Raw genomic sequence first — 14,999 nt, 5'->3', positions numbered from 1 at the left:
ATATGACGGTATTAAAATACTAGAATAACTCCAAAACACACATGCTCTTCAGGAAATTTATCAAGTGTGTGGCATATCTTTACTTTCATGACTAACAGCTTGCAATAAAAAATTGTGGTATGGATTTCCTGGACTCAAATCCCATCTTCTTAATTTAAATTATGTTGGAAAAACCAAACTAAGGGAAATCAGAATCTGTCAGTCTCAGTATTAACTAGAGTCATCCCTTCTTCCAGTTTTGAATATTGTAAACTCAAATGACCACTTGATACATACATTTTATCAGGATCACTGATCTGTGTTTATCCTTTAATCTTTTTAAATTTTAACTGGCTGCATAAGAGTCTTCAAATGCTCAATCAAGACCAAACTGCTCTTAAGGTTCCTTGCTTTTATAACTATTTCTGCTAAAGATCACTATTGTATCTTATCTTGTATTAGCATTCTGATCCTGATAACTGAGCTTTAAAGTTACTGAACTCAGTGCATGAATGAAGAATTATGTGCTTTTTTTCTCAGAACTAACACACAGATATGCATACACAGTGCCTGCAAGGATAATTCTGGTTTTCAGTTGTACTTCAGGAAAAATATATTTCCAGGAAGAGGAATAAATAAGTAAATGGAATCTAGTACTCTAACATTTTGCCTGTAACAAACAGGTTGAACCACTGACTTGAAAAAAATTAAAGTTATGTGAAACCCAACAAAATATGTCTTCATGAAAGGGAAAGTTTAAAAAACAGTTTTATCCAGCATGTTGAAATCCACTCTAAACAATTTGGAGTTTAACTATTATCACACTGTCAAACTACGTATTTTAACATTAATTAGGCAAAAATGCACTAAAAATGCCTTGCTACTCCTTTTCTCATTAAATAATTGTTTCAGTTTTACATTGTGAGGAGGTGCATGACTGCTCTCATAGAACTGCAAATGCTGGAGGCACAATGGTCTCTAAATGAGCTTGTGGTCTCAAACAAGTGGTTTTCTATTAATGCATTTTTGTGTGGCAAAATTGCAAAGATCCTATATGCTATAATTTTTAGAGTCAGCTTTGCTAGTACACACAGTGTCAGCACTAGAAGAGCCCGGCCAAGTTACTATAAATGGGACGTATTCCATCTCCTGAGGCTCAATCAGAACAAGTCTTGTTTCTAGCAAGGTATAAACTCATTTTTAGATTGTCTTTCCAAATTCTTCACTATTTTATCAGCACAACTTGTAGGTTGCATAGCAAACTGCCCAAGTTTAATTCTTACTGGCAAAATCCAGACCAAAGTGGAAGTGGTAGTAGTCAAAGAACAAAGTTCTTTATGTTTGGTTTGCAATGATCTGTTACACAAACATTCAAAGTTAGGGTGAAGAGCAGCAGAGGAAAAAAGAAACAAACGCCAAACCATAAAACCAAGACACCTGGCAGAGTTTCTATCAATTTTTACAGATTTTGACAGGGAATGCCTAGAGATTCTTCCCCTCTCAAGATTCCTTACATATTTCATCTCTCCCAGTCAGAAAGATCAAATAGCAGAGAGCAATTTCTTTTCCATGAAGCTCTTTGTAATAGGCCACATCTCTGCATGCCAGACACAGAACTTGTGCAAGATGCCAATGAAAGTGCCAACTGTGAATTTGTGCCAGTACGTGTGACCCATCGTGATGCTCTTTCAGGACAGTAAAGTTGACGGAGTGTGAAGTACAGATCAAACTATAGAGCAATTATAATAAATTTGTCCTTTTACCATCTGAGGTATCCACATAAATCTGTGTTGTCATACCAGCCTGGTGAGATCACCTGCAGAGATAATATAACATAGAGGCTGCAAGATGGGTGACAGTGCTGGGATTTAGATCTCCCCCTTGTTTCTTGGGATGAGACCAGAGCATTTAGTAAAAACACTATATACGGTAGACTCACAATCAATCACCCACTAAACACTGTTACAATGACCAAAAGGTTTGGGTTTTTTTTGTTTTTAATTTGAGAAGAGTTACCAAATTTTTCACTGAGTACCGCATACTTTATAGACCCCAGATGCTGATTTGACTCTCCCTACAAGGAAAAATATGCTTTGCCTGAATCTAGTTCTACCACTTTGTGCTAATTTGTTTTATTTTTCAGACTTGAAATAAAGAGTACAAGAGTGGTATGAAAAATCTATTTTTGTTTAGGAGTGCAGAGTAAGCAAGAACTAGTCTTTTATAATTAAGATTGAAAGTACCTCAGTCATTTTATAATGTATTTCTATAGATACAAGATCCTTGGAGATTTAATGTTATATTTTTATATACCATTTAGAATTTCTGATTTTGATGTAAGTCCTTTTGATTTACTCACAGCACTAATTGCAGTACACCCAGCTATGAGTGAAGCCAAATATTACAGTCCATGTGAATCTTGGCTGGAGTTTCACCTGAGAGATATATGAAAGGGGTGCAGAAACCAATGTAGAAGTAATGGTGTATTTGCTAGAATGTTTTTGCAACAAATAATAATTGATGGCCAGACACATGGGAATTAATCTTAAGTACATGTAATATATATCTTAGATTCACTCTGAAACCACCTTTATCTCATACAAGGTCAGTTATCTGTTCTAAGATAAAGCAGCATTTTTTAGTAGCGATGGCACTGACAACTATGAGCAACTTCAGAGCTGTGTTTGTGGAGAGCAGCTGGGTTCTGCAAGCCAGAACGGTCCATTGGATCTGGCAGCTTGAATGGCCTTGCAGCATCATCTTATCACTATAAATTTTATTTTTGTAGAATTTAGAACAAGCTCTATTATTACTTGCAACAGCTCCATTTTTAAAATAGCAAATTGGTCCTTTATTTGTGGATATTTGTATCATTTTGGTTACATATCAAATGTGATTTACTCTATTAATCCTTAATTAATAACATTTTCTTAGAAATTAACTATAGGATTTTCATTTCAATCCTGTAACAAAAGGTTTGAAATCTATTTCATGACTTGCACAAGAGGAATTGGGGAAAGAAAAACCAGAGGTGTGGTTCTCAATTTATCTGCTGCAATTGTTATATCTGCTCAAAGTAAATTTAGGATAATGGCATTTTAATTCAATGTTAAGAAAAATTCTGGGGCATTTCTACTTCAAGTTGATCTTAAAGGAGTCCATTTGCTTTGAAACAAAATGTACTAATCTCAGGTCATCTAGCCTTGAAAAGTTGTCACCTTTAGAACAAAATAAAGTAAATAATGTTTCTGAACCTTTGAATGACAGTCCACTCCCCTCACCCCCTCAGAAACCGACCCACCAAGCAAAACAACAACAAAAAGCCTCCGCCCCTCTCCAAAACACAGGAGGAAACCCAAACCCACTCTAGAAGCCATTGTACAGAAGCACATGCACAAGTTCTTATAGGTCTCTTTCTCCTTGTGCAGATTAGACTGTTCACTGAATTTAAGCCAATCTTACATAGTTTGTATTCCATGGGAACTGATTGCCTTGACAGAAGGTTTTTAAGAAAACAAACTAAAACTAAATTCATCTGGCTCTCAGTGTAAATGGTTTGATGGTGTTCTTACAAGCACATTTGCCTTTCACAGAGATGAGTGAGTGGAGTTAGCACCCTAGACTAGAATGTACAATAAAAAAAAAAAAAAAAATAAAGGGAAGTTAGGATAGAGACTAATTTTAAGGCTAATTAAGGATAATGGAGACTTAAAAAAAAGTACAGAGGAAAAAATCTGAATGAGGTTTTACAGTGAACTACTACAGATTTTAATAAATTTAGACCAGTACACATGACATGAAACCCTGAGTCTGCAAAAAGCAAAACTAGAAATGGCATCCAAAAGACAGGAATTATATAAATTATGACACTGAATCTCCCTGCAGTGGTTCCCTAGAATGCCCAAACTACTACGCAAATGAACATCCAAATAGTTTTAATTTTTACCATTACATGGGTGCTAACTACTTTTCCAAGGGAGATATTGCTCTAGGAGTGGACAGGAAAGGCAGATCTTCCATTACAGACCATTAAGAGTTCTGCCTGAGCAAAGCCTAATCCTCTCAGAAGGCAACAAGGGTAGTCAAACATCTCCGTAAAGAGTTTGTTTATAAGTGTTTCTCAGACAAATATATGCTAAGAACATAAGCATCAAGGTGAAGAGGTCTGGGGATGAACACTTGAAAATTATTTAATTTCTATCATTTAGTGGAACTTTGATTATGTAAAACACTCCACAGTTTAATAACACAACATAAAGCAGTCTGGTGCTTAAAACTCAATTATTAAAGTTACTATACTGCTTATTCTAACTGGAATGATTTGAAAACAGTTTCAAATCACTGACCTTTGTGTTTAACCCCAGATATTAAATTTGGATGGTGCAATGTTTCATGTGAATATACTTCTCTTTTCCTTGATGATGACTTGTCCTTCTCCTTTCCAAAAATATGGAAAAGTTAAGAAAATCATATCTTCAAAATACCTTCATTTGAATTTGGTAAGTGTCAAAAATTGGTGCAGCATAAGATTATGCCAAAACTGACCCCCACTTTGAAAGGAACACATGGCATTGGGGAAAAACACATTTCTGATCACCCAAAGGTGACCTGAGGCTTTAAGGACAAGCAGAACTCAAAATCTGTTTTATACAGGGACATATGAAAAGGAAACAAAAATGTCTGGTGAGATGCAGTATTTTCCTTGTCTTTCTGCTGTGCAAACATTTTCATTTCTATAATAGGAGCTTTGCTGAGAATCTGCAATATTTTATTTCACTATGAGCTGATGTTTTTCCCTTAACTAAAATTCAATTATTGCAAAACAAGGACAGAACCCTAGCCAACTCTTAGTTTTTTGTCCCAGTGAAGGACTGTGGCTCTTACTAGAATATGAATACTTGCAGTTCAGCTTTGCAACGGGGACAGTGAACATTCAGCACTTGCCAGGGTAGCAGCATGGTGGCCACCACAATTACATTGCCCAAGGCTGACCTTGGGAAGTTTTCTTGTTAGCGAAACATGGAGGGAGGACAGGAAATTAGCTCAGTGTCTGTTTTGAACAGGCAGAATGCAAAAGTTAAAGACCATCTGTGGAAGATGGACCTTTGAATAACAATGCTTTGATCTTCAAACTGTAGGAATGGATTTGTTTCAACACAGTTGTATGGATGTTGATGACCTATCTTAGGAGCTCACTGGTCACAGTGGCTAGTTTTGCCAGGGTTATTTTTGTCAGAGTCAAATCCATGTTATATATTTGAATAAATGTCTATTAAGTAGCTAATTAGAAGTAGATATTTCTAGCAAAAACTGAGAGGACACTCCACATTCATGGGAAGTGTGAAAGGATGCTGGTAAGACAAGATAAACTTCTCTGTGTGCAGCAGAACAGTTCATGCCTGCTCTCCTGTGGTAGTCACTCTTGGTCTGTCAAACCTCCTCCCTTCAAGGTAACACTTGTCCTGGATCCTCTTTAATATTTTAATCAGGTAACAGACAACATAGAAATAATCTGGCACTACCAACAATCTGACAGACAAGATTACAGGTAGCAATTTAGCCCCAACAAATCACAGACAGCAGGTGCATTCTGCTGCTTTTTCTGATACTAAGAGCACAAATTTCTCAGCTTCCTACTCTGTCACAGCATCAGTTTCAGGATGTTTCCAGAAATTTAATTTTCTCTATTGTGAAGGAGATCAACATTTAAATCATTATCAAAGAGGGATCTATAGACAGAGAGTAGATTAAATCACATATTGCATAACTGACCTCTATATTTCAGTAAGCCCTATTCCTTAATAAGTAAAACAGAGCTGAAGATGAGTCCTTTGGGCAAAGCAAAGGGGAGCAATTTCACTGCATCAGACACTAATACCCTGTAGGAGTGAAAGGATAACTTGGAATGGCCCATAGGACCAAAACACCATGGCCAAGTTGGTTTGAGACCATGACTGTCCTCTTTGAGGTTCTCTGACTGCATCACTGCTGTCATCTGTCAGAGCACTGTGATTCAGCTGTATCTGCCACCAGGCACAGCAGTACTACAAGGTCTGCATTATTTTTTTAAAAATGAGGCATTGTGGCATTCTATATTGCACTGAAAAGATGCATTTCTGGTAAAAACATCAATTGCACATATGAAAAGAAGAAAATCTACAAACGTGAAAATCAGTATTTGCCCCAGATAAATATGGAAATCCTGAGTAGCAAGCAGTATAAAAAGGGAGGAAGAAATGAACTTTTCCATAAATTCTTTTCGGGTAAATTCCATCTTTTTAAGCAAAGGTATAAGGAAGTGCACAATTTCTAAAGATATGTAGCAATTTAGTGGCACATAACTGTCAGAACATTGGAAAACCCTACTCACTGTATGCTACTACACCTGGAGCACTGTCATCAGAAACCAATATCGAAAATAGTCATGCTGCAGTAAAATGCTGTTTAATAAGCCACTTCATCAGGACCAGTAATGTGAACAAACACTGCAAACTGCATCCAAATTTGTGGGTCATCAAAGAGTTTTTGTGATCAATAAAATAAAAAGATTTAGCAAGTTGCCAACATGCCTTAGGCATATCCTACTACACAGAATTAACCATGTGTCAGGCAGCACCATTCCCTAGCAACATCAAGTGTTATTATTAGCAACCTGAGACCCAAGGTTATTAGTGAGCTCTGAACTCACAATATTCAGAAGACAAAAACCTCTAATACTTTTATTGCTCTCATTCACCAGTTGGTGTTTTAAGCATAATATGTTGTCTCATTAAAAATCATTACATTAATTCTGTGCATGATTAGAATCCACAAAGCCTTTAAAATGAGGAAAGGTCAGCTTCCTTTAGTCTCAGAGAGCATTTAGGTTTATGTTAAAACCTTTTTTAAGGAAAGGGAAAAAGGAATAGTGGTACATATAAGTGTTTCCCCCTAAGGCAGAAATAAAGCCCAAGAAACCAAAGGTCTAAGCTATTAAAGTGTGTTGTATGCTGAAACTGGCTTTGTACAGTTGCAGATGGAAGGCAGGTAAGATTGTCTAAATTTTAGCTTTAGCCACCAGGCTCTGAGCTCCCAGCTCAGTGCACCATTTTTGCCCCATTTCCCCCAGTGCAGCAGTGTCTCAGACTTATTCTCTGAAATGCTTCATGCTTGGCTGATATTTGCTATGTTGGACCCACATGCCCACTAGGAAGTTTTGAAAAGTTCATTAATTATATAAAAAAATAGTAAGAGCATTGCTGTAGAATAAAATCCTCCAGTTGCTGGAAAAGCAATTGGGAACTGCACCCATCTGCTCCACAAGCACATGGGGCAAAGAGACACCTTGTGCTCTATCTTTGGCTGCATCAGATACAATGTGGATGGTCTGACAATCGATACTGGGTCCTTCAGCCTTCAAAAGGAAGCACCACATCTTCCTCCCAAAACCCTGAACAGAATAATGTGGCAAATAAGAGTGCTTCAAGTATCAGGTCAGGCAGGCAGTGGAAGCAGCCTTGACTCAATCCATCTTGGAACATTTTGCTTTGACAGACCAGTTAGTGCACGATGAGTCTCAGCCCTGCCGTCCCACCACCGTGCATGGTCCTGCTCCAGGGACAAGCAGTAGCTGTCAGACTGATATATGACCAGGCTCAGACATCCACACAAACTCCCCCTGGCTGACATAGACCAAATAGCTGGAATTCTACATCATAGTTTTCCCAGATCCCTGCCAAAACAATATCATCAAGCAGTATGAATGGTATTTGTTTGCATTTAAAGACATTCTGAATCTTACCAGCCCAAACCACAGCATTTCTCACTACTAAGTGTTCCTGTCCACTCCTGGTGTTTAACATTTTCATTTTGTCTTCTTGGTGTAGCAAAAGTATTCAGACTGAGATTTCTTTGGTTTTGCAGTTTTTATTTCAGAGGCTTGAATTTATAGAGCCCACAGTATGTGGATCACTGTCAATCTCTCAACACAAAATACAGGGTTATAAATTTCCCTGCAAATGGAGAATATTGTCTCCTAGGACCAAGGGAGTTCCTAGAGCCAGAGCAACAAGTGGGTCTCAATGCAATTCAGACAAATCCTGTGTTTGCAAATCATCTGAAAAAGAATGTTTTGGCTCACCCTCAATACCAGTCTCATCCTCACGTCCCTTGCTCTCTGTCATTGAGCCTTCAGCAGAAATCTTCTGGGGATGTTTCTAAATTAGCATCCTATTCAGCATGCAGCAGCTACTTTCCAATTAGCAGCTATTCTCCACTGTAGTCTACACTCTAAGAGTCATTATTCTAAATTCACCTACAGATTGAACAGCCCTCTTTCCATCTGTAATCAGGCCAGGTACCAACATGTTCTAAACCCTCTCTCATCTGATTATATTACTGCTCATTAATCTTCTTCTTTATTGTTGTTATTATTCCAGCTTCACAGTGCTGAATTGATATTGACTATTGACAGAAACAACTTCAGCTGTACAACTCAACCCCTGTATGTCTAGTCTACAGTATCACTAAAATAGGCACATTTATATTCACATTTATTTGCAATGCTTAGTCATGTTCAGAAAAGTATTATTTACCACTATGTAAGAACATCTGAGGAGAGGATTGTACAAACATTTACAGCTGAATTCCAGTTCTTAATAACATTTTCTTTTGTATTTTTCTAGCTGGAACAAAACAAATTTCTATCTGAGGCTACATTGAAGAAATAGGAGCACCAGATATCTAAGACAAGAACTAAAGACAAAAGAAGAAAACATATCTTCTTCTCACAGGAGAATATTAAAATGACAAAATCTCTACAAAGTCCAAAAATATTCTAGCATAAAATATGGTTTGAAATATGAAAAGAGACAGGCACCCAGTGGAGTAAATCTCTTGACTACATGAAAACATGTAATTTCTGAAATTTAAAGAAACTCTACCCCAGAACGTAAGAAACATTTATATCCACGATTAACAGGATCTAGATCTGCAGCCAACCTGGTTTTCTCTTTCCTAGTCCACTTTTTTTTCTGTTTGTTCAAGACAATTTGCATACACCCTTTGTGAATAGTTTGTGACTCTCCTCACTTCTCATGTTTCTGCACCAGGGCTCTGGGTGAGCAGAGGCACAAGGGTATAGCCAGAGCCAGCAGCTCCATTGGCTTTGGACACATCTTTCCCTCATGGCATCTCCATATTACCCTGCCTATGTAAACAGCAAGGGTGCAGAAAAATCCAAATGCAGCGATGAAAACCAGCATGAGCTGCACAGCTAGCCCAGGGATTCTCCCAGTTAACACCACTCTGTGGCCTCACCTCACCTTGCCAAGCATTTTTCTCTCCCTCATACTGTGTTTAAGATCTGAACTTTGAATCAAAGCCAAGCATCCAGCAAAGCCCTATCACCTGCACAAAGTCACCTCATGAAACAGAAGGTGGGTCCTTGCTATGTTCCTTGCCCAGCTTCCCCCTGGACTACAGTGCCTGGCCACCTGCAGATGATTTTAGCAAGCAGAGAAACACTCTTTATCTATGTACCATTCTCAAAGACATCAAAAACTCTTTATGAAAGTATAATTTTTCTTTCTGAAAGCTAATTAACACTGAGAATAGACACTGTACCACTCCAAGGTTTCCTCTGGCTGACAATTTTAAATAGTTTCCTTCAATCTTCATGGACTTCAAATTGAACACTTGTTTACACTTCCAGTGAAATACCATTATTTAATCTGCATTAAAATGCTTATTCTGCTTGTCATATTAAAATTTCCAGCTCTTGAACTTGGAACTATTCAATCTATTCTAGCTTTTATCTTCACACTAGCCACGCCAGGATCAATCTGTGCATATCCTAATCTTTCCCTTTCTAACACCACAATCTCCTGATCATTAATCAAAAGAGAAAAACGAAAGGCTTGAAAAGCTGTTCTGTGCTTTCTGTTCCATGTTAGCAGTTGCTAAGTCACTTGGCAAAACTAATAAGCAGCCAAGCTTTCCTGTTTTATTTGACGTTTTCTAATTGTGCTCCCTCTGTTAATCTTCCTCTGTTGTTTTATTATGCATCACAAGCTTCTTCACTTCCTAGATTAGTTCCAGTTCTTTATTACTCCTTGGCATAGCTTGCAACACCTTACCTCAGTGCCCCATTTGTGACTGGCATATGATGCTTTATTGAACTAGACCAATATAATATGAATGCAAATGATTCATTTCTAGCACTTCCTAAGATTCATGTTTTGCTTTTGGAAATGAGAGCAGTTTAGAAGAAGTCTCATTATACCAGATGGGACACTTACATGGATCAACCTTTTCTAGATAACATTAAATTAAGCCCTGTTCAGACAATGAAGCTACACTATGTGAGATACAGAGGTCCCTTCCAATATACAGCTTTCTGTGACTCTCATTCCAAACCTACTCCTTTTTTGGCTCATTCTCATGCCTTAAGTCTTTCTTTTGCTACATACATGAAGTCTTAATAGGAGTATGTGCCCACATATTATTGAGGGGCTACATTCACAGCACAGCAATTAGTGTTCAAATTTTCCCTGCCTGCAACCTGTTCTCTCCTGTTCCACAGAAATGCTTGAAATATCTGTCAGAGATTACTCAGTGGCTTGCTTTCTCTTTCTTGAAGCACTTGCATTTTTCAAAGAGTACACATCAGCAGCTGAGACAGAGGTCTACTTTCTCCCAGTTGAGTGTCCTCCCTGCCACCTTGTGCACCATGTTCTCACCCTCTGGTCTGCTCTTCATCCTCTTCCAGGGGAATATACTACATTGAAGTAGTTGAGTAATAGATCGCAGGAGAAGAGATAGTGCTGTTACCATTTCTTTGTTTTTAATGACTCACTTTAACTCTTTAATTTGAATGGTGCTTGCACACACACTGTGGTCTCTGTTTAAAGGGAAAAAATAAGCCAAGAACAAAAAATTCCTCCCTCCCATGTCTTTCTTCTAGGTTTACAGAGCAAACCAAAAACTTGTTTTCACAGCCCCAGCAGGCTACAGGCTGATCATTTCTCTTGCATGGTTCTAAGCCAGTGAAACAACACTGACAACTGGTCTTAAACCTCATTAATGCACGTGAAGAATAACACGTGAGTTATTTGCCACATAAAAATTAGCTATAAAGAATAACCTTTGCATGCAAACAGGAAAAGTTGCCACTAACGTAAAGAGGCATTTTTCCATCTATCAGAACATGCTACATAGGAATAGCAATTTCTTCTATCTAGATACTTCCTCACAGTCACTTCTGGGGAGAGAGAAGTGTGTTTCTGTCCTGCTTATTGGGTCAAGTACAATCACCAGCAAGCATGGGGAATGAAGGAGATTGTGCAAGCTTGTGGCTTCTGCTGCTGTGAGATTCACAGCTTTCAGAAGTTCAAGAGGAGCTCATAAAAAGGCAAGAGTAACACCTCTCCACCTCTGCAGATCCCACCCAACACTTATTCCACATCCTTCAGAAGAAGGGTTGTTCTGCACACAGGGTGAGACAACCATCTCCTTTGCAACCTTTGGACACTACTGCCAAAGCTGAGGTCATGGGGAGAAATAAAGCTGTGGCTGAAAAGCTTCATAGAAATATCTGAAATAAGTATTAAATACCCCCCTCCTTTTTTTTTTTTTTTTTTTTTTTTTTTTTTTTTTTCTGGTAGATTAATTTCTTTAGTACAAACAACCAGATGAAGAATTGGAAGGAATGTGCGAGAACATAAGTGGGAAGCAAATGAGTTAGCAGGGTGGTATTACCATGCCCCAAAGTGAGCGTTATCTCTGCACTATGAAAGAAGTTAAAAATGATACCTGTCAACTATGGAACATTTGCTGTTTGAAGAAATAAGAGATTAAATAGCTTCATGAAATGCCAGAAGAGATGAGTAATTATTCAGTGAAGCACCTAGACCAGATTAATTACAGCTTGGGAAGAGAAATCTTGGATAAGAATGTTTCTGTAAGGTGGCAGCACTGAAGAAAAGCCTTTATGTTCTAATAACCAACAGCATAATAATAACAATGATATAAATAAGAAAACCCATCACAGTAAGAACAACAAAACAATAAAGCAAGCAAACTCCCCCCAAACCACACATGACAGGAAACATTACTTCATGAAGAAGGATCCAAGAATTATTTATCAGTGTCTTTCTGCTCTAAGCCAGAACATCAAGCTCATATATTTTAGGATAATTTAGGGTTAGTATTTTTTAGTAGAATACTGAGTATTAATTGTGCCCATAAAATAATGTAACAAAATATATGAATAACTATGCAGAGTCTGTTACAAGAAGCTTAAATACAGAAACTGTGAAGAGAAGAAACTTGTGTGTCATCAAAGAGATATGAAGAATACAATTCCCTTGAAATTTTAAAAGAAAAGTATTTTTGTTCCTCACTACCTCCATCATCTCCTTTCCATAAGGTATAAGATGATGCTAAAAAAGTGATTTTTTTTTTTTTTTCTGTTAGGGGAAATCTGTTGTTCATAGAAATCTCTCTCTCTGGAGGCATAAGGATTATTTGGAGAAAATTACGTTAATCTCAATTGCACTGACTGACAATTGCTGCCAGAGAAGTCTTATGTCACCAAGTACTTTACAAAAAAAAACCAAAAAACCATACACTTCAAGAACAAAAGCTTATAAGACTCCTGTACTCAAAATTAAGCATGCAGTTTACAAAAGCTTTTTGGTCCTATACAAGCAACATCAAAATATGTCATGACAATTTCTTTAAGAATAACTCAACAGCCTTTTGCTTCTAATGAAAATAAATACTAAATTCAAGTAGCACACCAATTTACTGTCAATTTAACTTTTCAGCTGCACTATATCACCCAGCACAAATATCTTAAAGGCAATGCAGTTTTAATACTTTTGCTTGTAGAGATAGAAAATTTGTTTGGCTCATCCAAAAATCCTTCCCTATGCTTAGTCTGCAGACAAAATTAATCTTTTCAGTTCTCCAAGTCAAGTTGCAGTTGACTAACAAACAGAACACATTTCACTGTGATGCCTTCAGAATCGCTTGGGTCTGATCCCACATGGATGTCTTGCCCTGCCTTAGCAGGATAATTTAAAACCCTCTCCAGTTTTAAACTCTCCCTCCTGGGTGAGCACTGGCAGGCCCAGGTCCTGGGATCCCATCCTGCAGCCATATTCATATGATGGGCTCCTCTTGTGCTTCCAGGATCTGAGGTGGAGCTGGTCACCACCATCAGCCCATGGAAACTACCAAACCCAACTCAGAAGGTCTTCACATACCTCTGAAAACACACAAGCTCCTCCAGCGCTGCTGTTCCTGGAATGAGGAAGGGCTTGCAGCAGGGAACCAAACCAGGAAACATTGCCTGCAGCAGCACCAGCAGCACCAGCCCCCAGGCAGCTAATGAGGATGACACCCAGCTGATACTCTCCACCACCTGCTGATTGGGCATTTATTGCTTTGATCTCTTACCCAGACTGGTGCAATTTTCTCATTCCAGCACTGCTCTGTCCATCCTTCCACTCCTCTTCTATGGGAGAAAATCCTTGAAGTCTTACCCTACCAGCCAGAGGAAAAAGAAATCCCTCAGAAAGCCCAGTGAAATCCTTCTTTTCAAATGAAAGAAAAAAGTAATTAATTACCAGAAGAACAAGCTTACCCCTCCTGCAGTCACACTGATTCTTTTATCTGCATAATTTTCAATCCTTCCCACTCCAAGTTTTTCATTCTTTGGAAGGAAAATAACTTGTAGTTACTCTGTATTTGAAACATTTTTGGTACACGTGGGCTTGGTTCCTACTTGTCCTTAATTCCTTCATTATGATAATAAAAGTTGAACATTCAGAAATAATACAAAACCAACAGAAGACTGATTATCAGGAAACAAACCCAAAAAAAGTAGTTGTCTTAAGGTCTGTGCTGTTTCAAAAACTCTCTTCCCTATCAGTCAAACTGTGAAAATTAGACTTTGCAGCTCAGTTTTAGGTGAGAACTGCCAGTGTTGCTGAGAGCAGTCTGGCAGATAACTTAGGATGCAACACACCCGTGGTTTGCAAGAAAAGTTAAGTAAGCCTAGTTTGCTTCCTTTGGTCTGAGAAAATTTTTTACTGCTTAGAGATCTGTAAAGAAATTCAACTATTACTGTTGAACATTTTCTATCTTTTCTTCTAGTTAAAAGTCTAGCCATTGGTCCACATAAAGGTCTTTGCAGAAAATGTTTGTTATAATACCTGGTATAATTCTCTTACAGAGAAAAATCATTAATGGTTAAAAACACACAACAGAGTGTAACAGCTTCTCCAAGCAGTTTTCTTTTTATAACATTAAAAAATAATATATTTTACTAACAGAACCCCCCTCGCCCCCCATATTTATAGTAATCTTTTTATTTTAATTTGTTTTTTTCTTCAAGGATTTTCTTATTAAAATATTTTCTATTTTTTTGCCATTTCAAAATCATACTTATAGGAATGCACCATATTTTGAACCTCTCATTCCAAGACAATTCACAAAGAAGGTCTCCTTGTGGTTTTATGTCCTCCTTTGGCAGCTTTTTCTGCCTTTTCTATGCTTGTGCAGGTAGGTGCATTTTTGCCTTCAGCCACTTCAGCCTAGTGACAGCATGAGGTGGGTTCACAGCTCTGTCAGTAAATTTGACATTGAAAAAGGGACAAGGTCAAAAGTTTTTCACCAGTCACACTAATATTTTCATTAGATTAAAGAAAATTCTTATTTATAGGAATTATTAGGACAATTTTAAGAAGAAATCAAAGATCTTCAAAGCTATTGTACTGTGCTGTGGGAAATATCTTTAAGCACAAACAACTTTGGAGAATTATATAGACAGTTTCATTGCTGGTTATAGGATCTAAATTTGTTTGGTGCTCTTCAATTGTCACTTTCAGCTGAGCAGTCCAACAGGGATTTGCCTGTGCTAACCAGTCAGTGCATTTTTAACATGAAGCGGTGAGTAACACACTGAACAGCTCTGCCGGAGCTCACCCTAGGTCAGGGGTGGCTCCGTGTGGTGGAAAAATCTTTCCTCCAACCCG

General features: G+C 37.9%; 1 long non-coding RNA gene across 2 annotated transcripts in view; it reads right to left on the bottom strand.

Annotated features, from left to right (window-relative positions):
* The window catches only part of LOC110479267 (uncharacterized), a 91,341-nt gene that overhangs the window by 60,307 nt on the left and 16,035 nt on the right, over window positions 1-14,999 (bottom strand). The window contains exon 2 of one of the 2 annotated variants that reach the window (XR_013339646.1): window positions 13,420-13,506. The exons of the other annotated variant lie outside the window; for it this stretch is intronic. This is a non-coding gene — a long non-coding RNA (uncharacterized LOC110479267). The remainder of the gene's footprint in view (window positions 1-13,419; window positions 13,507-14,999) is intronic. 2 annotated transcript variants of the gene reach the window in all.

The sequence above is a fragment of the Lonchura striata genome, chromosome 3, assembly GCF_046129695.1.
Source record: "Lonchura striata isolate bLonStr1 chromosome 3, bLonStr1.mat, whole genome shotgun sequence".
In the NCBI taxonomy this organism is placed as follows: domain Eukaryota; kingdom Metazoa; phylum Chordata; class Aves; order Passeriformes; family Estrildidae; genus Lonchura; species Lonchura striata.
This window is presented reverse-complemented; position numbering and strand designations above follow the sequence as displayed.